General features: G+C 39.8%; 2 long non-coding RNA genes across 4 annotated transcripts in view; one reads left to right on the plus strand and one right to left on the minus strand.

The window, feature by feature from the left end:
* Positions 1-4,298: 4,298 nt before the first annotated feature.
* Positions 4,299-12,623, plus strand: LOC310762032. The gene is made up of 5 exons (XR_014547812.1): positions 4,299-4,745; positions 5,509-5,729; positions 5,877-5,998; positions 7,563-7,829; positions 11,346-12,623. It is a non-coding gene; the product is annotated as an uncharacterized lncRNA (long non-coding RNA).
* LOC310762028 overlaps positions 5,574-25,234 on the minus strand; it is a 40,247-nt gene continuing 20,586 nt past the window's right edge. For 2 of the 3 annotated variants that reach the window (XR_014547806.1, XR_014547807.1), the window contains exons 3-6: positions 17,541-17,735; positions 14,466-14,543; positions 10,496-10,623; positions 5,574-5,656 (exon numbers count right to left, since the gene is read on the minus strand). This is a non-coding gene — a long non-coding RNA (uncharacterized lncRNA). The remainder of the gene's footprint in view (positions 5,657-10,495; positions 10,624-14,465; positions 14,544-17,540; positions 17,736-25,234) is intronic. The other variant, XR_014547805.1, reaches the window with a different exon arrangement.

Raw genomic sequence — 25,234 nt, forward strand, 5'->3', positions numbered from 1 at the left:
ACTCTAATTTTCCTGGGTGCATTTTAAAGTTTGTCCACACATAATCATAGTAAACAGGCATACACTATGTATGTGCATAAGTGTGTGTAAGTATGCACCCTCTAATAGAGAACTCAGCTAGTGTGCACTAACAGAACTGGAACAAAAAAGAAACATATCAAAGGACATATCAAAGAGCGGAATAAAAATGCTTTAAATAAGTGAATAAATAATAAATCCTGAGGTTTCAGTTTAGAAACAGTAAGATATTTTTTGATTAACTGTCAACAATTTATTGAAAATAATTTGTTTGGAATGGCAAGTTCAAGAAAAAGAAACTGGAACCATTACAACCTTCCTATGTCAGGTTTGTAGGAATTGAGTGTCATGAGGATGTGAGACACTAGTGAGAGTCTTGGAGGTAGTAACTAATGGTGGTCCAAGTCATAGCACCACACTCCCTGTGCAGTGGCTATAGTTAAGGTGTTATGAACAAATTCAAGCAGACAACAATGTGGTCTAGAAATGGCAACAATTTTATTGTTTACAGGTGCAGGTGGAATTTTGGGTGTATATCCATTTCAGCCTCTTGCCAGAGGGCTGAAGAAGCTTCAGCTTTGTGCCAAGGAATATGGTCTCTCCCAAGACACTGATCTACTGAGGTGGCCATCCTAAGGTCCCCACTGGAAGCTGTATGACCCATCTGCCCCCATGCTTGGCTTCTTGACAGAGACTTCCACCTAGATACCTCTGACAGAGTACCCCAAATAAGCCGCTGGACTCTTAACAGGTAAGATGTGGTGTCAGAATGCAATGCAAGAAACTTCCCCTTCTCTCTGAAGCTCCATGTTTGGGTGTGTGGAGTGGACGGGTAAGCTTTGCCATTTGAATTTGTGCCAATCCTGGCAAATTTTGAACCAAAAGAAAGTGATTACCTTGCTATATACAGAGCCTTGATGGCAAGAATAGCACAAACCTCAACAAACTTAAGTTGAAATGGGGATTGTCTGTGCTAATGTTATAACCTTCAGTAGTCGTATCAATGTTCTCCAAGAGTTCCATAGGCAGTTTTGTTGTTTAAAAACTCCAGTTGAAATTGGAAGCAATAGCACTGAAGAGCAATCGCTTACTGTTGTTTTTTGCAAGGAAGACTTTTCACCCATGTTGTATTTATTTTTTTATTTTATAATAATATTTTATAATGTTGTATTTATTGTTAATATTTTTTTTTTTTGTGTGTGTGTGTGTGTACATACACACAGCTATATTTATTGATTTTGGGTTTTCTGTGCTAAAAATACTGCAGTTTTGTGTGTTTCCTCTAATAACTTTTGTACTTCATCAGGAGGAAATGCTTAAGAAGTGATATTGTCTCTATTTTCACCTGAATAGAATGTCTCTATTTTCACCTGAGGAATGTTGGCAGAAGACAAGGGTTTGTTGGCAAAGGAGTGTAGGGAAAGGAGCAGGCCTCATCTTATTTCCGATGAGTATTGTTGGTTGTTTTTGCTTGCAGCTATGTTTCCTTGAGTGCTTGGGCTTGGAGGCTCAGACCTGGTGTTATGGGGACAAAGATGAGTCATCTTCAGTTGCTTGGAAACCAGTGGAGCTGCTGGTGGGTTGGCTTAATGCTGTGGGTTAACTGTTGCTGTTGCTTCACCAAGAGCTGAAACATGAGCAGTTTCCCTGATGCTTTTCATCTGTCTTGGAAAAATTGACCTTGGTAAAATATCTGGTCTTCAATAAATCAGCAACATCTTGAGGGATGTTGGGCCCATTAAATTGTTGTTTTAGGGGAGTTAGGATAGCTTGTGAAAAATAGTCTCTGGGAAGGATTGATGAGAGGCTATGAATCCTGCTGGATTTAATTGGTCAAGGAAGAAGTCAAACTGGGACAAAAGCAGGATTGTTGTATGACAGGGGATGTGTCAGTGAGCAGCTTTAAACATCATCTTATCAGGGGTGATATTTGTTCTCTAAGAAAGGCTGCAGCAATTGTTTAAAGTCCTGACAATTGGGATTTGGGAGGGAAAAGAAACAGGAAAGCTCTAGGCTGCCTCCTTCCATGCCAGAAGCTCTGGTTGCTGTGATGTTTGTTGTGTGTCTGCGGCTACAGTCCTGCACACATTTATCTGGGAATATGTCCTGTTGAACTGAGTGCAAATGATTGCAGTCTCTCCATCTCTCTCTCTCTCTCACACACACACACACTCACTCACACACACAGCATTTTGTTATGTACACCAAGCAAACAACACTCCCTGCTTCTAAGGTCTTCAGAGGCCCAGTCCTTACTATTTCATGCTTTAGTCCATCTAGAGAATCACAGAACTAGTAAATAGATGCCACTGGTTGGATGAATTGCATGAGGAATGGGCCTGTTTTAAATTACCAAAGTGAGGGGAGGGAATAGGAGCGAGGCAGATAACAAACTGTAATTGAATGATAGTGATGCAACTATTTCATAAATGCTACACCATTTGCAGATAGAAAATTAGATGCTAAGTTTGGTGTTTTGTTTGTTTTCTCAGGGGCAGCAGTTGCAAAAATGTTTTTTGGGGGTGGGAGTTTCAGGCATTAAGTCAGTGCATGTTACTCTTCTTTTATTTTGCCAACCATTCTGACAGTCGAAACAAAATAAAAAAAATCCTTCCAGTAGCACCTTAGAGACCAACCAAGTTTGTTATTGGTATGAGCTGTCGTGTGCATGCACACTTTTTCAGATAAGAAGAAGTGTGCATGCACACGAAAGCTAATAACAAACTTAGTTGGTCTCTAAGGTGCTACTGGAAGGATTTTTTTTATTTTGTTTCGACTACAGCAGACCAACACGGCTACCTTCCTGTAACTACATTCTGATAGTGGCAGTGAAAGTCCCCTAGGTGGCTGTCTCTTGTCTCCCCAGAATACCTAGGATATATCATTCCAGTACATTCTGGGAAAAATTGGAAGCCACCAGAAAGCTTCCAAGAGGTACTATGCCTACATTTAAAATGCTTAAAGTATATTAATAAAGTCAAGGTTGTAAGCTTATGCTAAAATTTATAGTGCAAGCAAACGAACACTAGATGATTTTAATGTAAAATATTACATAGTGATTTCCTTCTTTTGGTATTTTTGTTCATAAAGAAGTCAAGTTACAGTATGTGTTGTATGATTTCATCATAGCAGTTTGAACTAATTAGATTGCCCCGCAGGAGACTTATTGACTAATACAGGAATTAGGGCCTCATAATTGCTGACGCTTACCAATAAACTCTGATTTAGCTGGCTGCACACACTTACACATGAGTACGTCTCATTCATCCCAAAGGAGTTTTCTCATGAAAAAGCATCATTTATATCTTACAGAACTATCTCACTCAAAAAGATTCCATTACTACTTTTGGAAGTATAGTTTTAAGAGAAGCAAGGTTCATGTCTTAAGAACACAGTGCAATAAAGTGCCCCTGACATAAAGGCATATAAAATTAGCATTTGATCTGGGAATCCTTAGCTTGGGCAAGCACACCAGTTCCTAGGAGCAGAGGTGTCTTTGGCCCCCTCAGTCTTGAGGAGGCTGAGTGTGGAGCCAAGTATGGCAAGATTCAGTGGCTGGCTCCTCCTTAGCATGAGAAAGGAAGCTGCACTGTGCTGGGCTCCGCGCTCTGCCTCCTCCCGATGATGCAATATTGTGCAAGAGCCACACACCGCATGCATGACATCACACACACATGCCATGTGCATGATGTCACACATTTGAGATGCATGCTGGTTTAACCTATCTTTTGGAATGTTTCTCCCTGTATAAAACCTCTGCCTCATAATTTCATTTAGGACAAGAAGAATGACCTCCAGTGGTAGACTCTCAAGTTTTGGTCTTCAAGAGTCAAGGACAGATGTTTGTCTTATAGAAAGATTTTGACTGATGTTCAAACTTTTGTTTGGGGGTTGAATCCAATGAAGTTATTTTGTTCACAGAATAGCTTCTACTTGCTAAACTGAACTTTCCCTCCTCTGTATGCCCCCACAAAATCTGTTCCAGAGGATTGGGGGAAGCCCTACAACAGATTTTCTTTTTGGGGGGAAGGGGAGTTTCCACTGCATGAGTGGGAACATTTTAATTTATTTAGATTTTAGAATCTTGTGTGTGTGTGTGTGTGTGTGTGTGTATTTGTTGTTGTTGTTTAGTCATTTAGTCGTGTCCGACGCTTTGTGACCCCATGGACCAGAGCACGCCAGGCACTCCTGTCTTCCACTGCCTGCTGCAGTTTGGTCTCATACAGCCTCAAAAGGCAGGTGTGACTCCAGTGTCCTTTGAAACTCTGCCAGGGCTGGGTGCCAGCCCTGATGCCCATATTCCACTCCCTTAGAGGGAGAAAATGAACTCTCAAAGAGAGGAACATACTCTCTCACACACAACACTCCCTGTATCTCTATAGCCAGTCTACTGGGGAAAGGGCTTTAGCCCTAGTCCCTAGATAACAAGTGGGAAGGCCTTTCAGGACATACCCTGTTCCACCAGGAATATATTTCACGCTGGTGTGTATTTCAAGTTCCACTGGAGTAATGGGGCTTCTGTCAAAACCTGCACCCCCTCAGGAAGCAGAAATCAAATATAAGATTGTGCTCAAAACATCTTTCCTGATTTAGGAGTGCTTTTTAACTATTTGACTGAAGCACCACGACTCAGAAGAAAAGAAAAGCAGAAAGATATAGAGCCAAAAATGAAGCTCAACTGATATAAGTTAAATGGGTTATGTGATTCAAATAGAGCCCCAGGATTGGTATGTAACAGATATGTTTTTTTAAAAAATCAATTCAGTTTTCCATTATTCCAATGGAAACAACATGGTCTGGTGCTCTGGTGTGTGTTGGCTGTACTAGTATCTATGGTTACAAGCACTTAGCCCCATAAAATGCTCGGTCATGTGCAGTTTGTCTGGGATATCTTTCCTTTCTACATAGCAGAGTTACTGATGTTGCAAAAAAAGAAAAGGGGGAAAGCAGAAAACTGGTGTGTAGAGAAAGCGATGGAATGTCTTAGACCTTTCTCCCTTTTCTATTTTCCCCAATAAGTCCAGCTCCCTAAGTTGAAATTTACTCTGTAGGAGTAGATATAAAAGATAGAAGTGTAAAGACTTCAAAATAAAATCACGCCTGTCTTCCACTTTAGTTTTTAGTTATTCTGTTTGCACTTCACAAAACAAAAAAGCAAGGGGGATAACTTTATGTGTAGCAACATGTGTAGTTTAAATCTTATTAAAAGCCTGCTTTTGTGTGCATGGTTTTGATGAAGAAGTACATCACACTATTATTAGGATTTGGAGTGAAATGGCTGTAATATCAGTGTTACAACTGTGCTGGAAATACAATATGCAAAAGAGACTTGTATGTAGTTCTGGTTGAACAGTTCATCATAAATATTTGATGCTGAGAGCCTTTTTTTCTTCACTTTATGAATTATAAATAGAGGATACCATAAACATTTTGATTTGCTATAGAAATAGATACTTTCCAACCAATATGCTTCTATACAATTATGTGCAGATATGGCCAGCTTTCATCTTGTCTTCCTGAAGATTTTGCTTAGAGGGAGCTCCTGTGAAATTTGTCTGATACATGCAACCAAGCGCATGTGTTCTGGAAGCATAGGATCATCAAGGTTGAATTTGCTGATCACATGATGTCGGAGGTGCTAGAGAAGACAGAGAAAAGGAGGCAACATTCTGTGTATCATTCTGGATTGCTCCCCACATTCTACTATACAGGTACACATGCTGCATGCTGCAGAGCATGGGTTTGCCCATTGATAAATGAATCCATATTTTGTAGCAAAGGTGTTTTATGAATGGTCACTTATCTGGTGATAGTTGGCTTGGTAGGAGTAACTAAATGTTTTTTATGTGTTTTATCAGACTGCAAACTAAACTGCACCATCGTTTAAGAGGGATATAGACAAAATGGAGCATCTGCACAGAGGGGTAGTGAAGATGATGTGTGGCCTGGAGGCCAACTCCTATGAGGAAAGGCTTAAGGGGTTGGTATGTTTAGCCTAGAGAAGAGGTAATCATGAGATGATATTTCCATTTACAGTGGTACCTCGGGTTATATACTCTTCAGGTTACATACGTTTCAGGTTACACACTCCGCTAACCCAGAAATAGTGCTTCAGGTTAAGAACTTTGCTTCAGGATAAGAACAGAAATTGGGCTCCAGCGGCGCGGCAGCAGCAGAAGGCCCCATTAGCTAAAGTGGTGCTTCAGGTTAAGAACAGTTTCAGGTTAAGAACAGACCTCCAGAACGAATTAAGTACTTAACCCGAGGTACCACTGTACTTAATTCATTCCGGAGGTCTGTTCTTAACCTGAAGCACCACTTTAGCTAATGGGGCCTCCTGCTGCCACCGTGCCACCACCACACGATTTCTGTTCTCATCCTGAAGCAAAGTTCTTAACCCGAGGTACTATTTCTGGGTTAGTGGAGTCTGTAACCTGAAGCGTATGTAACCCGAGGTACCACTGTATTTAAAGGGCTGTCACACTGATGGACCAAACTTTTCTCTGTTGTTTCAATGGGTTTAAATTTTGAGAGAGGGTGTTTTGACTGAACACTGGAAACAGCTTCCCATGCTAGAATGCTGGAGCAGATGGCACTGGAAAATAGTGGCCTCTCCTTTCTTGGAGTTTGCACTCTGCTCCATAGGCAACTGGTTGGTTGCTGTGAGAACAGAATGCTGGATAATATGGGCCTTTGGCAGTAGATTTCCAGCATAGGTGGGGGACTTTTGAGGTCCCTTCTAACTTCATGGACCTATGATGTGGGATGCTGGATATGTGGCCCATGAGATAAAAGCACGCAGGAGGAGTTGACGTTATGATATAAAGATTATTGTTTCAGTTAAGGCAGAGGAGATACGAATATTATCTGGTGCTGCTATATTGGCTTCCTCATAGATTATGTGAATAGTGTTCTGAGGCTGGTGCAGTCACCTGGGGTAAGCCCCACTGAATGCAGGTGGAGATACTTCCAAATAAATATGCATTGGCTTGAGCCTTCAGTGCTGCACTTTGTATTGGTAAGCATGTCAGCCTTTCCCAAGATCTGCCTGATGTGGGGGGGGGGATGTGTGTGCGCGCACACACACACACACAGTGAAGAGGAATATGGGACTGGCAAATTACCATAGATATGTGATACACCAAGTCAGATGATGAGAGAGGCAATATGCAGACTAGCATGATAGCTTGGCGGGGGGGGGGGGGAGAAAAGGTAAAATCACTGGCGGCTGTTCATACAGAATAGTTTGTTGTCATAGATTTGGGATCCTCAGCTGCTCTGTGTATGTGTGTGTATGTGCACATCTCTCTGCAGTGGAGAGATCTGAGTCAGCCACACCTCCACATTCTTATTAATAGATACACTTTAGTTCTCTCATCTCCTGCTGTCAATTCCTTAGATTGTTAGACAATCCTACATAGTGTCAAAAAAGGCAAGGGAAGGAGACAGAATTGAGGGAAACCCACTCAGAAATTTCAGCTTCTTTCTGCTCTCCTCTTAAATGTCACATAATTGCATGCTGCTTTCTTCCTTCCATTCTTTAGGGCATAGAGAAGGGAAAGGTGCACACACACAATCAGAGAGTTGCTGCTGCAGTATATGAACCTCTGAAGATGACTTATGCTGTGTCAGCCCTTTGGCCCATCCGGTACAGTACTATTACATCACAATGGCAACAGCTTTCTGCCAAGAGTCCAGTCACAGGTGTTTCCTAGCCCTGCTGTCTGAAAGGCTTGAATGAAGATGCTACAAACTGAAGTGGGATTATTCACATTAAAGTGGCCCCTGTGGGAATGACCTCCTAATCCCAAGTGAGTTTCATCACATGCAAGAAAACATTTTCAATATTTATAGCAGGTGCCCTCCCTCTGCAGACTGGTTTGCAGCCTCCCAGAAGTGATGGGAGGACAAAGTCCTGGCTATATATTATACCTCCATCGGCTATGTTCCACCTGCAATGTCAGAAGCAGTATGCCTCTGAATACCAGTTGCCGGGAATTGCATGTGCGAGGAGTCCTGCTCCCCCCAGTGCTGCTTGCAATGGTTGGCCACTGTGACAATATCCTGGACTAGATGGCGCATGTGTGCATGCGCGCACACACAGTGCTTTAGCTGAGATTCCTGCGTTGCAGGGGTTGGACTAGATGACCCTTGGGGTCCCTTCCAACTCTGATTCTAGTCTGTGATCATAGGCACAGGTTGTATATATGTGTAATTAAACTATATATCATAAATATCACACTCTCCGTTCTCCTTCATTTCAAGGAACCCAAACACTGGTTAAGCACTTGAGGTGGTGTGCAACAATATATCTCTTTTTTGCAAAATCAATCCAAAAGCTTTGGGAAGACCCTGAATGCTTCTGAAGCAACCTCCTTCCGTTTGGGACTTGTATGAAACAAATGCACACCCCTAATAGCCACAGAAAGCTGTGGGAAACTCTAAAAAATGGAATTGTAAGGGTAGGTTTCTAATTCCATGGACACCAGTGATTAAGCATATACAACCAGGGTAACAGATGTTTCAATTAATTAACAAGTGAGCAAGAAACAATACGCTTTTTAATACTTTTCAGCTAAGTGTGCCCAGCTGAGTTCACAGCTCAGGCAAAGTTCCACTCAAAATGTGAGCTTGATATAAAAGAGGATTATTTCATATTCCTCTCTTTCTCCTTACCCTGTAGCTTGTCCTCCTACTCACACTTCTATTTAAAGGCTCATAAATCAGTTCAAACTTTTCACTTTTAAAAAAACCATCATTCTATTTCTATAAATGACTAAATGATGTCTCATATTATTATTATTACAAAGAATGGTATTAGAAGACAAATGGATTCCTTTCTTTCTTCAAAATGTTCACCATTTCATTGTTTTTGATTCCATTTTGTATTTATTTCCGACATCATTTTATTTTTCCCAAAGAAAGAAAGGAAAAACGGATAAATGTTTTTGGAAAAGATAAAACCAATTGTACATCTAAATATACGAATAATGGGTTGGATCCAAAGAACCCCATTACTAGGCTATGCTTGAAAAGTGTCCAAAACCTGCAACTAGTACAAATGCTGCAGTCAGGTGGCTGCCAGGTGCAAGGCATTTTTGTCTATCTTCCAATTACTGGCCACAGTTTCCTGGTCACAAATGGTAAAGTGATATTAAGAGGGCGGTGCCTACAACCATCTGCTTTATTCTACCATGCTACTTCCTTCTGTGTCCATAATCATAACATCTGATCACCCCTTAGATATGCATTAAGCAATATCATAAGCATAATTACATATAGATTTTCTTTCACCTGATACATCCCTAAGGTTTGCACTCACAATCACAGCCCTAACAGCTCTCAAAAATAGGATGTCTACTTAACAGAGGACACTCCAAGAGAAAACCTATGCTATAAAGAAAAATCTGCCAAACAGCTCTACAGGTCAACTTGATCCCAATGTTTGGGCATCGCTTTGAATTGAAATCGTATGCTGTCAGTGACAGTTTAATTTAAGTCAAGCATCTTGCACTTCCAAAGCATAAGGCTTAAATTGCTAACATCCTGTTTGCAGATAGCAACCTTTTTCTCTGCTACTAAAGCTGAAACAAAAGTAAAGCATAAAAAGGAAAACATATACTTTATAAGCTTCACAGACTCAAAAAAAGAAAGAAAAAGAAATGTTATGAAGGTGCAAAGCACTATCTATATAAAGGTAAAGTTAAGGTAAAGGAACCCTGGACAGTTAAGTCCAGTCAAAGGTGACTACAGTGGTACCTCGGGTTAAGAACTTAATTCATTCTGGAGGTCCGTTCTTAACCTGAAACTGTTCCTAACCTGAGGTAGAGGTATCATTTTAGCTAATGGGGCCTCCCACTGCTGCTGCGCTGCCGCCGCACGATTTCTGTTCTCATCCTGAAGCAAAGTTCTTAACCTGAGGTACTATTTCTGGGTTAGTGGAACTGAACTGACCTGATCTGTACCTCTTGGACTAATGTGAAGGTCAGTACACATCTATTCATTGTATTTTTCTGAATGCTGTAACATAGTTCTGCCTCTCTGTTTAGAAATGCATAGTCTGAGGGAGAAATTCTGCATAAATGTTTGCATAAAATACATATTTATATGTGATCCTTCCCAGCAGAAACAAGATGGTAGATTTTCAAGTAAGCTTATGCGAATGACATGGACCAAATACAGATTAATATATATAATTGAGAACTTCCAATTAATAGTACATACAAAATTCAGTTTAACACCATGAAACATGTATAAATTTATCCCCACCACACAAATTCCTAAATACAAGCCTACATAACTAAAGGTGGCTCAAATGGAGAGTACTTATACTGATTTTAAATGATAAAATTAATGCTCACATTTGAGGGTTTTTAAAAAATATATTAAAGAAGTTAGAACCAATACAGTATTCAAATATTCACTAATGAGAGCAATTGTGTCTTGATTCCCTTTTCAAAGAAAAATACCTACTCACAGTCACAGTTCATGATCCCAGTCTGAGGACACATAATGCTGAAGCTAAGCAGGCCTGTGTCTGGTCTGGGCTGAGATGGGAGACCACCTGGAAATGTCAACTATCCTTGTCCCTTGTCTTGAGTTCAACTGTGGAAGAAAGGTGGGAATAAAAATGTACTTATTAATTTGATCTGTATATGCCCTGATACATCTGGGATGTTCCATTTATATGTTAATAGCACCATAACTTGTTACCATGGAAACACCTATGATGTTGTAAACAGTAAATGGTTAAAATTAAATCACTGAAGAGATCATCCAAAAGCAAACAAGAACACCTGTAGATATTTGTAAAAAAAATACAAAAAACCAACCCAAGATTTCATAAATCTGTTTGTTTTTTTAAGGAACAGCACAAACAAGAAAATTAAGCCTGCAGTTATTTTAAAATGCATTTTTAAAAGTTTGTTTAAGTCTTTGAGTTCTGGAGAAACACTGACATTGACAGATGTATTCACCCGTCAGTCTCTCTTAACTGACACTTCATCTCACAGTATTTAAATAACTTTGTATGGTACCATATGCTACATTTGGTACAAAATGCAAGATATTCTACAGATAACATTTCTGTTAGTGCAAGCAGGGAAAGAATGTCTGCACCGATGATGTGGTTGCCTTCATTGATGTGACTGCTGGCAGGCTTGGAATAAAAAACACTATAAATGCTGAATAGTCTCAATCCACATGTGTTATTTTGATTGCCATCAGCAATGTGTGGTTTAGCTGTCTGCTGCTGTGACGTCTATTTTTTGCTTTCACCATCATTCTTTCTATACTAGTTGCCTAATTAATTTTTCCATTACACTCAGTGGTGGCTACAGTCACGAACCACATCCTACTTGTGGTGAATGTGTGCATGTACCAAGATGGTCTACCAGGCTTGCACGCTGAGCACACTGCTTTATGGAAGTGAGTCGTGGGCAACTTACAACCATCAAGAGTGACGGCTTCAACGTCTTCCACATGGACTACGTCAGGAGGATTTTGGGTATCATGTGGCAGAACAGAATTCCAAACAAAGATGTTTTCTCTCAAGTCCACATGTTCACACTCCTGTCTCAGTGACATCTACACTGGCTTGGTCGTGTCCACAGAATGGAAGATTCTACAGGGAGCTGGTTTCAGGCACCAGGCGCATTGGCAGACCGACTCTGTGATACAAAAATGTCCGAAAACATGACAGGAAGGCTCGCAACATCAGCTCCATCATGTGGGAAACCCTTGCAGATGACCACAGAGCCTAGAGACAGACAGACAGACAGACAGGTTGTGAGTCCATAGCAATGACCAGAGGAGGAATGACTGCTGGGAGTAGCGCAGAGAGAAGAAACACCATGATGTTTAGAAGATGATAAATGCCATCCACAGTCACTTTAGAATCACAGAGTTGGAAAGGACCACAAGAGTAATCTAGTCCAACCTCCTCCTGAATCTTTTTGCCCAACGTGGGGCTCAAACCCAGAACCCTGAAATTAAGAGCCTCATGTTCTACTGACTGAGCTATCTCTCGGTTGTGGTGTGTGTGTATATTTTGCCAGTCTTAACAGTACACTTCACTTACTTCCAGTTTCTTGCATGTATTGCTCATCCAAACACATTCAGGAATGAAATGTCAGAGGTATTTTGTGTGAAGAATATAAGCAACATAAAGTGCACATTATCTCATATTGTCAAGTAGTATTATGAAATCATTGCCGTGGCATACTTTTAACTTCAGCTTACTTCAAGTGCTACACAATGAAATTGTCTTGGAAAAGTTTGGAAATGTTGAATATATGGATAATGAGAAGCATCTGACAATTATTCATCCCTTTGAGAAGTTTCAAAACTTGGGAAATATGCTGCTAGATTCTATGATGAATAAGACAGAGAAAAAGCATCTAAAAAGACATGGTGAAGCATAGGCAGAAATGTAGTTTTTTTCAGCTACTCATTATATAAAAAGTGAAGTGATATTCAAGAACAAGACTTAAATGTAAATGAGATTCCATGTAGTGTCATAAGCTGCCTGCAGGCCCAAAAATCTGCAGTATCAATATTCAGAATTTGATATGAAAAGAATAAATAATTATTTTGCTGAATCATAACTCTGTTGTATATGATAGCTTTCTACTATACTTCACAATATGAAAGGATCATTTTGAACACCTGAAGAGTATTATCAGAGCGCAGCTTCGATGACAAACCAAGGCAGGTTTGTAAGACTCACCTCAATATGAAGCAAACATCACAATCCTGAAAATCCTTTTCCAGCTAGGTAGGATTGCCAACTCTGGCTGAAGAAATTCCTGGATATCACCCTCCCGAACCCAGATCAAATGTCTACATACTGCTGTACTCAGCTAAGTGCTGATTAGCAGCAGTCATGTTGCCTAGTTTGCTTGTTTTATTTTTCCTCCCATAGCTATTTGCTACGGCTGTGCATCAACTTTGGACAAATCCATGATCCCCAACTGAATCAAGCCCATTTGGGATTTGCTAGGAGCATATTAAGGCAGCCCCAGATCACCTTGGGTCAGGCTGGGTCCATGCAGAACGATCTGAGGCTAACAAAATGGCGGTGGCAAGCATATGTTTTGAACCCTAATTAAACATGTCATTGATGGTGGGGGAGGAAAGGAGGAGATACAGGCAGAGACTCTTACCTGTCCTCCCCCTGCCAACTGCATGTTGAGTTAGAGTTTAAAACCTTGATTGAACACACAGGGGGAGAGTCTTTGCCTGCATCCCCTTGTCTCCCTCTTTCCTTGATACCAACTGCATGTTTAATTTGGGCTGGAAGCCCTAAACTAGATGATTAGGGCTCTGAAAGTCTCCAATTTGGTTTGGGGCTCAGATCAGACCTAATCTGAGGTTGCCCAATCAGGCTCTAAACCAGATCTGGGCTGTAACTGCCCAGCCCTTGCATTTATAGTGTAATTGTCAGACAGTGCCACACGCAGAGCATCAAGCATAGATTGGATGGATCATTTACATATTAAAGATGCTACAAAATCCTCCTGGGGGATTGCAGGATGATTCATGTCCTGAAGCACCAGCCGTTTTGAGTTTTAAAAACCTTTCAAAGCTCATTTCAAAATGCCACAAACTTTTGCAATCTTAAGACCATACATTGGAGTCCAATCTTATCCTAGAGTTATGCTAGCTGAGGGGCTTTGGGAGGCTCCACTATGCTGGCGGAACAGTAGATTTAGCATTTACATGCTAACACTTTCGGAACAACCCTCATACACTGGCAGAGTGAACATAGCATGGTGGAGAAAGAAACTTATGCTTTATACTGTACGCCTTCAATCTCCTTGATGGTGCAACTTTTACACCAGCTCAAGAATTGCCATAAAGAATTTACCACTCATTTTCTTCAATGGGAAATTTTATATATATGGGGTGCCACAAGCAGTTGCATGCCCTGGCCCCTGCAAGCATAGCACTGCTGGCAAAAGCTGCACTGGACTCGCAGGGACCAGGGCGCATGCCTGTTGCGTCCTTCTCAGCTGCCCCCCAGCTGGAGGGCGAAGATAAGGACACAAACGCTCACGATGGGGCAGGGCACCATGATGTGTCCCCCCCCCAACTGCGCCCAGGTTGATGGCCCCCTCAGCCTCCCCCACATGGGGATATAATAATATGGAACATTTCTCTGGCCTCATCTAGTATACACCTGGGGGGGGGGACCTCTACTGAGGGTGGAGGAAGTCTACAAGGAAAAGTATTTATGCACCACAAAGCAATGCAGGCAACCAGTTGTAAATAAGCTGGGCATTATGTATTTGACTTTGCATTGGACTTACTTTCATTGGACTTAATGATTTTGCAAAATATTTTATACAGTAAATTCATACAAAGCAAGCTAACTCTTCCTACTCACTATTTTCCAAGATTAAAGTCTTGATCTACCATTGTTAAGAAAGGATAAATGTTTTACCTACCAAGGTGTCCTGTTTTTCCTCTTTGTCACTGCTGAAATTCCTCATGACCGATCTTCAACCTGGGCATTCCACAAGTACCTTATCAATCAAAATGATTTCAGTAATTGTAAAAAAAAACCATTGTAAAATCATAAATGACAGCACAATTTCCAAGAAAAGGACAATATTAGGGGGCGGCAGTGCTCATGCTCTACACAAACCATTTTGTCCAGGCAATTGACAGAAATCAGTGTGTCTACAAAAAGGATGATGGATGGTGTCACTACACTTGGGAGACGGATTGAGAATTTCATGAGTAGCTGCAAATAATTAAATTATTGATTAAGTGGCAAAACTATATGTAAAATCCACCAGTTTCCTACATAGACTGTGCTTGAGGATAGTTGGGAGTTACATGTTATTTCAAGCACTGTGGCTATTAAACAAAATGAATTAATCTCTAACATGGGTTTACTTGAATGTCACTGGTGATATATTTGGCTCTTATTTCTGTCTATTCAGAGTTGGACACACACTGGAAAGATCCTGAGAAACAGGCTTCTGGGCAATCTAGTTCGAAAGTGGAATTTTGCTCTTTCATTCATCATGAAGTAGGACTTTACTAAAGTTTTGAGTCTCAAAGGAAACCTATTACATAGGAGACTGGCCTTTCATATATGACTTTCTTCAGTGCATGATCTCAAACCATAGGAGTTGACTGATGTTCAAAGAGGCTTTGTTCTAAGGGTACTAGCTTCTGGGTGTTTTTACATTACGCTGTACTACAGGAGAGGGGACCACTCCAAGAGAATGGAATTAAAAAGTGAGAAGGAATATATATATTTTTAAGTCGGTTAATCAGAACTGGCATACTTCAGCTTTAATAAAAATCAGATAAATGAAAGACAGCTGTTACACTGGGGCATACATTAATTTCACTGTAAAGGAAATCTGTAAAAGAATGGCCACACTTCCTAGCTGTTATATGTTTCCTGAAGCCCAAACAGCTGATGGGCATAAGCCAGTGGAATTACTTTGTGGTTTGATCAGAAGACACATTTGTTTCCATGACAAGCTGTTTTTGTTGTGTTTTCAGAAGTGGCAAAGCAAGTGCAATAAAACTCTGATGCAAATGTTTATTATGCATTTAAAATATATAAGGAGTTGTATCCAGTGTTAGTCATACTTAGAGTAGACCCACTGAAATTAATGCACACAATTAGAAATTAAAAGGGAAGGTGAGAGACTGGTTCCACTACCATCAAATAAATGAAGCGTTTAAACTGGACAGTAAAATTGGCTTCCAGGTGGAAAAATCAAAATTGGAGACAGAACTGTTAGAACCCAGTACTAAGAATTTGTCCAAAATGTACAATTTGCTGCTGAAATGGAATACACAAGATGAAACGGTTAAATCGGTCATGATTAAATGGGCTCAGGACATTGGTCATAATATCTTGTTTGCTGATTGGGAAAAGTTGTGGACCACCGGGATAAAATTTACGGCATGTAATGCCTTAAGAGAAAACATTATGAAAATGATATATAGGTGGTACATAACCCCAGTCAAGCTTGCAAAGATTTACCATGTGCCTGACAACAAATGTTGGAAATGTAAAGAAACTGAAGGTACATTTTTTCATCTTTGGTGGACTTGCCCGAAGATTAAGGCATTCTGGGAAATGATCTATAATGAACTTAAAAAGGTATTTAAATATACTTTCCCCAAGAAACCAGAGGCCTTTCTCTTGGGTATTGTCGGCCAAGGGGTGTTAAAGACGGATATAACTTTCTTTATGTATGCTACAACAGCAGCTAGAATACTCATTGCGAAGTACTGGAAGACGCAAGAACTACCCACACTGGAAGAATGGCAGATGAAGGTGATAGACTATATGGGCTTGGCAGAAATGACGAGCAGAATCCGAAACCAGGGAAGAGAAGCAGCGCAAGAAGAATGGAAAAAATTCAAGGACTATTTAAAGAAATATTACAAAGTTAATGAAAGTTAGAATGATGTTGGACTGGAAAGTAAATGGTTACTATTAGTAATGGTTAAGACAAGGAGAATAAGGAAGAATAGTCTAAATTTAAATTAAAATAAGGGAAGATTTGCTGAACAATCGATAAGAATTTGGAATACAGAAAGGGGAGGCATGAGGAAGTCGGGGAAGATAGGATATGAAATTAGGATATGAAATGATACATGTTTTTTTGTTTTGTTTTTGTCTTTGTATGTTTATGTTTGTTGTGTTGTGTCTATATGGAAAAATAAAAATATTATAAAAAAAAAAAGAAATTAATGCACACAATTAACTTAGGTGCTTTGGGTGTTATTCAATGTTAGTTCAACTCAGTGTAGACACACTGAATTTAATAGACATGACTAATGTAGGTTTGTTAATTCCAGTAGGTTTACTCTGAGTATGATTTTGTTGACTACAATCCATTAACTTTATTAGGTCTATTCTATGTAGAACTTAGTTGGATACAACTCAGGTTCAATGGACATTTTATTAATCCATGCCACAAAATAAATTGATGGTCATCACAACATTAATTTTAGATTAAAACTTCATGATATTATAGATGGTGCTGCTGGATGGAGCCAACATTAGAGGACCTTGGGTTGCAAAGTAATTTTATATATAAATATAGCAAATATATATAACATATATAACACACAACACACACATATATATATTCCACATTTAGTGAAATTGCTGCCATGGCTAATAATAACCCATGTGCTACATAACATCTCTCAAGACAATGTACATAAATAAAAGATAAAAAACCAAATAATCTATTTAAAACATAAATACATCAAAATAGAATCAGAAGACTACCTATCTATCCTCACAAAGCAGGAATTCAGAAATCATGCTATCATACACAAACTCTCAACTATCACACTATCTTTGCATGCACTTCATCACCCACCCAACTCGGTGTTTAATTCAATAAAATGGTTAAACATTTAACAAACAATAATGCTTAGTGCTGTATTAGTGTTCAGAAGGATACGTCTGCTGAATAACAATCGAACCAAAGGTAAAAACCCCAAACGGAGTGATTTTTCACTTCCTTTCTCACCTGGAGCAATACAAACACGCACTGCAAAGTTCTGAGGTTAGTGATAATTACCTTTCTGTCAATAACTGCAAGGATGCTGCCATTGTTTGCAGAAGATGGAAACTGATCAGCTCAGCGATGATCCACTTTAGTCCTCGTCCTCTGGTTCTTGCCCTTCAGTTCATCCCTCTGTACAAGCAGCCCCCAGCTACATGCCTGAGGGAGGAACAAACACATTCTTGTACCCAGCAGTCTCCCACTTGTTTTCAATCCTCCTGATGCTCACCTTGTGCGCAAGCATACATTCTAGGCACATGCATGCATTCTGGTCATTTCCTTCCAAATTATTCTGTTCAATAGACTCCTCAGATATATGTTTCAAATCAGGCTTCATGAATCAATCTTGCTTTACACGTTATCTATTTCATGGCCCTGGTTGGCAGTTACATTGTTTGAGCGTGATCTTTACAGGCGCCACTTTGGTGCTGTTTTATGAGAAGCCTTTCTGCTCAGTATTTTGGTTGTAAATTGATGGAACCTGCTCATTCTTTACAACATAAGAGAATGGCGGGAACATTTAGTAAAATTACTGAGGTGTGACAAACAGCAAGACACAAATAGTGCATAAGCTGTTGCTATATCAGCATAAAATGAGCAGACTGAGTACCTTCTGTATATTAATCGTTGACATAAAATGAGGTGGTGGTTGGAGGAGCGGGGTCGGAAGACGGAGTAATTTAACACAAAATGAATACAAGGAGACCTTGCTAATAAAATGCCATGAAATGTAGTTCACCATGAAGACGCAGCTTTTCCTTGATAGGAAGCAGGAACCTAAATTAAGAGAGGATCCAAAGTATTGCTCCCCATTTAGCACTTCTAGAGTGGTGAACTGGAGTCAGCTGTTTTAGTGCTGTATTAGGGGCTACGATCCCCCCCCCCCCGTAATGGTTATATGGTGTGTGACATTTTGAAGAGCTACTACCCATCAACAGACAGCAATAGTCGATGCAGATCTTGTGAGGGCAGGAGGATGCCATATGCCCATCATTTCAGAGAAGAAACAAATTGTAAACCTGTTCCGTGAAGGCCAGACTCAGGGGCTGCAGTTCATAACATGAAACAATTCACAGAGATGTGGTAGAAGTGCCTTTCCAAATAACGGAGTTATCTCATAAAAGGTCTGAGTCCATTTTTGTGTACTCTAATTGGGGGCACCTCCCCAATGTCTCAAACAGAGAACTGCTACCCAAGATCCTTTTTGAATAGAAGTAAAGGAAGAAGCACGTCAAAGTGCAAGTAAATAAATAGGTACTGCTCCGGCGGGAAGGTAAACGGCGTTTCCGTGTGCTGCTCTGGTTCGCCAGAAGTGGCTTCGTCATGCTGGCCACATGACCCAGAAGCTGTACGCCGGCTCCCTCGGCCAATAAAGTGAGATGAGCGCCACAACCCCAGAGTTGGCCACAACTGGACCTAATGGTCAGGGGTCCCTTTATCTTTTAAAGAAAGAAGAGTCATCTGCGTGAGGTGGCAAAGGGGTGCCCCCCACTCCCTCAACTTGTTAGTAGTTAGAAAGAAAAAAGCCAGAGTTGAGTTTTGAGTGTGTGAGGTAGAAGCTGGATGCAGACTGCAGGCTGAAGCCATGCCTGATTTCTCCTTGAATCTAAGGCTGTGACCCTCTTGGGAAATTAATATATATGTGTAAATAAACCATATGTCACACAGACACCACAGTCTCTGCTAGCCCTCAATTCGAGGAAACTGAACCCCTGGGATTTTGCACTGCTCAGAGATTGGGGTGGCATGAAACACTATGATCCACTCCTATAGATTTATGTCATGTCCAGAAGAAACCAATCATCTATTTAAGCATCTCTAGCTTAATTCTTAGTTCTATAATTGATGAAAATATGACTATCAGGAGGGATGATATGCAGATTCATAGATCTATGCTTTAATTCAGCGCCACTGATTCTGTACTTTTCTGTAAATTACTGAAATAATGGAACTAGCCATGTGAGTAAGCTTCAGCAATTACATAATGCTTTGGAGACAGTTGTTTGCTTGGACTAATGTTACATGCTTCATCTCCTTGATATGATCAATTCTTCAGAATTATTTAAAGTGAAAACTATTGTGCCATAATTTCATTTCGTTTTTATTTCAAGAGGTAGAGTATTTAAACCTGAACCATCTTATCTCATTTTGGTTTCATTGCTGATTACGAAAGTGGTGCACCCATCCGTGTTAGCATGCTGCTATACTTATCATACTTTGAACTGAAATTGTAATTGGGAGAGGAGAAACAAAATCTCTGGGTTTATTTTACAAGTAGTTGATTTATTCACTTGTGCACTGACTGCATTTTCTTTTCTATTAGCATGGAGAGTGTAAACATCATTAAAACAAACAAATCTGCATAACTGTATTTTACTTGAACTTATTTCCATTTCAGTAAAACAATATCCTTTTTCATGCTTTACTTAGTGAAGAGTCAGTGTGGCTACAGTGTTGAACTTGGACGTGGGAAACCAGGGCTCAATGCTCCACTCAGCCATGAAGCTTACTTTGAGGCAGTCCTCATTTAACATTAACCAGCATTTTAGTGCAAATTTCTCCAAAATATACACATTTGTCCTGGGCATTTCCCCCTAATATAATGCATTTCTGATTGACAGTTTCATTAATATATGCATTTCTATGGACACTTTGCTCCAGGATCTGTGTTTCTGTAAACATTACTTTGCTGGAGAACTGTATTACAGAGTTCAGAGAAGCATGACTTTTGAAGGTTGGCTGTGTTTTGGTTTGTATAATGTTCCAGAATGTTCCGATTTGGTAGGTTAGCCTTTAAATGTGAATTGAATAGAATTCCTCCCCCATTCCTAGTAGTCACAGAATCACAGAACTGTGGAGTTAGAAGGGGCCTGAGGGTCTTCCTGTCCAACCCTTGCAGTGCCAGAATCTCAACCGAAGCATCCATGACAGATGACTACCCAATCTCTGCTTTAAAACCTCCAATGGAGCAGAATCCACAACTTCTCAAGAGAGTCTTTTCCACATAGTTCATTGTGGCCCTATTTGTGTTGAGAAAATAACTTCAAAAGTGAGAAGCCTTTTCTATTCTTGGGGGGAACCTGCATGATTTTGAGTCCTTTGTGGTTAAAAAAAAGTCTTTGGCTAGAAAGAGCCACATAGACTCAGCGGGGCTGAATGTGCAGCGCCACTTTTCCTTGTATCTGTGTTGTCCCTTTATGTGAATAATGCATGAAGTGTGCTAATGTTATCCAAGTAAGTACACTGGCAAGATTAACAGCAGGAAAAACTTTCTAAGAGATAGGGGGAAGCATGTTTCGATATAATTCCAAGACAACAGCTAGAGATAAGGGAGAAATTTGATCTGGCTCACATCTTAAGATGAACTTTCCAAATATGCAATTTCCAAAATACAGCTATCTTTTGAAATTTTCAGTTTCTCAATTTTGCAGTAAAGCTCTCCATTACAAAATGTGTGGGAGAGGGAAAAAATAAATTTAGGGGAAAGGGTGCATTAAAATGCACATCTTGGTGAAGATAAGATATAACAATCCACTATAGTATGACTATAGCATAGAAAATTGCTTACAAAAATGTGCATATTAAATACAGACCTTTGTATATTAGGAGAAACATGCAATGAAATGGCCTGGAATGCAATTCTTGTTCAGAGTCCACTTGAAGGCTGAAGTGGCTTGATGCCTGGCCTGTTAAAGTTAATGGGAAGCAGGTCACTTAGTTAGTACCCTGTCTGTGGCTATACTTGAATATGCAGCTATAAGCAGTCAAATCATTGCTCCATCTAGTGCAGTACCATTATAGTCTATTTTAGTGATACGGTTGTGTCTGAAGTGTCTCAGCCAAATATTTTCCCTAGGCCCAAAGATCCTTTCGCTAAAATCCACGGCACTTTATATATGGAAAACATTTGTACCACTATTGAACTGTGGCTCCTTTATCCAGCAAACATATACACAGAGAAGCCCAGACAGTATAGCAAGCATCCTTGATAGAGCCCTGCTCTTCTCTGGACCCATCCTTGATAGAGCCTTCTCTAACCTCATAATATATAGAAATCAATATACAAACCAGAGGTCAACATATTAGACCACTATGGTCTTTAACATGAAAACACTTCAATTAACGTTTACTTAGAGTAGACCTATTGAAATTAATGGACCTAACTTAGTCATGTTCCTTGATTTCAGTGAATCTAATCTGTGTAAAACTTTATTGAATGCCGCCCTAAATGCTATAAACACCCTGAAAGTAGGATGTGTGTATGTGTAAAGGTAGTAATAGAAAGAATGTTTGTTTGAGGTATTGCCCCATATACCTCTTGGTGAATACTTTGGGTTATAACAATTAGAATATGGCCTGATTTAGCAATGCTGTCTATTATTTAAAATGCACCAGCATTTATTGCAACTGCCAGCCGAGTTAAAGTTCATTCTTCAAAATTTCATTCTCCAAAGTATTATATAGTATGTAAAGATTCATTGAACAGAAACAACATTTAGTTTGATTTAATTCTTTGCTTCCTTTTAAAGGTCAAATATAGTTTGCAGCTTCTGAGCCTCATTATACCTTGTGGTTGAAGAATCAGAGTGGGATAGATTCCCTTTGACTTAATCCATTTTCCTGTATCAAGTTCAATGCCTTGTACCATTTCATTTCACCTTTTCCCATTAAAATAATCACATGTATATGGTAGATTGACTAAATGATTTACATTTTCTCTGAGAGTTCTTTAGTGTGAAAAAGCATCAGTAGGATAATTCATTGGCCCATATTTCTGTTGCCTTGAGCAGAAATACCACTAAGCAATATAAAGGAGAGCTTTCCACTATGACAATCTGATGCATATGCTTCCACACAGAAGAAACCCAATGCCATTTCCACATGATGACACTCCCTATGTGGTCTGTGACATTTCTAAGGCTGCAGTCCTATATCTGGGAGGAACTTGATGGGCCATACTTATGAGCAGACACATATAGGATTGGGCAGTGAATTTCTTACTGCATGTACCAACCTAATCACTTTGAAAGTCTTTGCAACAGCACCGCTCATTCCTGATGAAATAGTAATTCATGGGTATTTCAGGGCAGTATTTTAATCACATGAACAACTAGTCATTTTCAAATGTAACTAATATTTTGGAATATAGCCCAATTGAGGAGGATCAATTTTTACATCCTAAAGCATTTCTTAATTATCATAACAATCATAATCATTTTATATCTTGCCTTTTCTCCCAAAGGGCCTTAGGGAAGGTACTAGACCTAATCCAGATACTGCTTCAAATTTTGCAGTTCTTTAGCTCTGTAATGGCTCCCAGATAAAAAATGATGGGGTGGATTCTACAATTGTGTTTTCGGTGAGTCTGGGGGGTGGAGAAATTAAACTGCCAATTGTTTGAAATAAGCTTGTTTTACACACACCCCATGTTTAAATTTGTGCATGAGTACAACATTGCAATGATAAATAACCAGTGGTGGAATACTGTTGCACCAGTCCTCATTTTCTCAAATAAAGACATTAGGTTAAAATGACAGCTCTTTCAAAGTTCTCTCACTCTAAGATTTCAAGAAAAGCCCAATGAACTCAGCTAAGGGAAGCCTTTTCCCAACCCACACCCAAAAAAACTATGGCAGAAGCCAGAATAACAGATAAATGTATACTTAAACTATTTCATCATGGAACATTTTCTTTAAAAACAAAACCAAAGTTCAAAATCAATAATAAAATTATATTTTTGTTCTACTTTTTAGTTATATGGTGAATGTGCAGAATTTTGCAAGGTACATTCCAGAATCTGAATTTCGAAGTAGAATTAAGCTGAGTGTCAGAATTTGGGAACAATTATGGAGCTGAATTGGTTAATTTTGCTTATTCCTAATGAGAGCTAACTCTCATAGACTACAGAAATAGTCACCTTTTCCCCCAACCATGTTCCACAGAAGAGAAGTAAAGTCCTCACAACTGCTCTTGCTTATCTCAAACTTCAGACTTCTGTTTTCTTCCAAATTTGGAGAAAGCTTTGCCTAGCCAAGAAATCAGGAGGATAGTGCCTTGGAGAAGGATACACTGGCTGAAACTAAGGGCTGCTTATTGATTTTTCTACCCCCAATTTCAATCTCTGCTGTGCCTAATTTCTAAGGGAAACACAAACCCTGAATATTTATCAGGAAAATGCTGTGATCTCACACCACTCAGAGATAGAGGTAGTGTGTAACAATACATTCCCTGTCAGAGACAAATAGGGGATTTTTGTGCTTAAGTGAATGGAGAACCCAGACCAGCTTGGTAGATTAGTGCTGCCATCCGGATAGTTTAGAGAACAGGAAATGACTAATTATGAATGAATTCCCTATTGGCAGAAATGCAAATATAGCAAAGACTTAGATGAACTTGTTATGTTGGTTGAATACCTAGCAACCCCAAAGACCAATGTAATTCATTACATTGGTGTTCATGTGACAAGCTAAACAAATTAGCTTCACCTTTGAAATTGTAGGAGCAATACTTTTTTCAAAGAGTCTGCTTTGTCATAACAGCTGTGACCTAGTTGTAATGGCTCCTGCTTGCCTCTCACAGCATAGTTTTCTGAGTTGTATGACACACTTGCTGTTTCACCCCTGCAAGCTTTCCCTTACAGACACAATCACCTTGTACTTTGCTTTTGTTAATTATTTGCAAGAATGACTAACAAACAAGCAATTAGCCCATTATCTACAAAAATCCCAAAGTGATCAATAATGAGAGCTGCTCAGATTCTTGCTACAATTAGCATTAGAGCTGAAAAAAGGAAAGTTAAGACACTGAACTGTTTTGGTGGCATGCTTTGAATGCTGAGAAGATGTGAATTAAAGCAACTTGTATCTCACCCAGTATGTGTCAGACCCAGTTCCTTCCAAGGGAGAGGGTTCAGGGTCACAGCAAAGCAGGAAGTGGCCTTAATACAGGATACACAGCAGCAGTGCCCCCTAACTGTGCTTTTAAAAATCAATGGAAGCTTCTCCCAGCATGGAGATGAAGGGTCCATACGTTCTGTGACTAAATATTTCACAGCTCTATTTATATACAAGTGTGTTGATGGGGGAGAAGAAGAAGGGAATAGCAGCCAACACTATTTTTGATGTCAAATATGTTCTTGTGTATTCCTTCTGTTCCATAGAAACTTACTATGCAGAAGAACACAGGTTGACTTGATTCAAGCATCATGATCTTGGCCCAATAAACCATGGTTTATGGGACCCGTAACAAGCAGTGTGTCTGTACACTTCATCCTCATCCTTTCCTTCCATCACATGCCAAGCTTTGGGGAATATATCCCCATTTTTTAAACCTAGGTTTCCCGTAAAGTTTGAACTGGGCAGCTGTAGTTAAGGGTTCCTTCCAAAGTAGAACATGGAACCAGCATGAGATGTAGCCTTGTGCTACTCAGCCAGCACATTTATGGGACATGTAGAGAAAACGCATATTTAAGTGGTAGTGCAGTGTAGCAGAAGTGTAGTAGCAGTGTGGAAATACCTAGTGAGCTTTTGTGGGTCCATGTAAGAAATTGGTTATTTGTTAGGGGAGGGGAAAGCCTTCCCAAGCTACTCTGCTGGGCAATCAGGTGCTAGTAGCGAACTTGCTGATACAGCTTTTGCATATCAAAGGGAAATGATAGA

This window comes from Podarcis filfolensis, assembly GCF_964270895.1.
Source record: "Podarcis filfolensis genome assembly, chromosome: 4".
Taxonomy (NCBI): Eukaryota; Metazoa; Chordata; class Lepidosauria; order Squamata; family Lacertidae; genus Podarcis; species Podarcis filfolensis.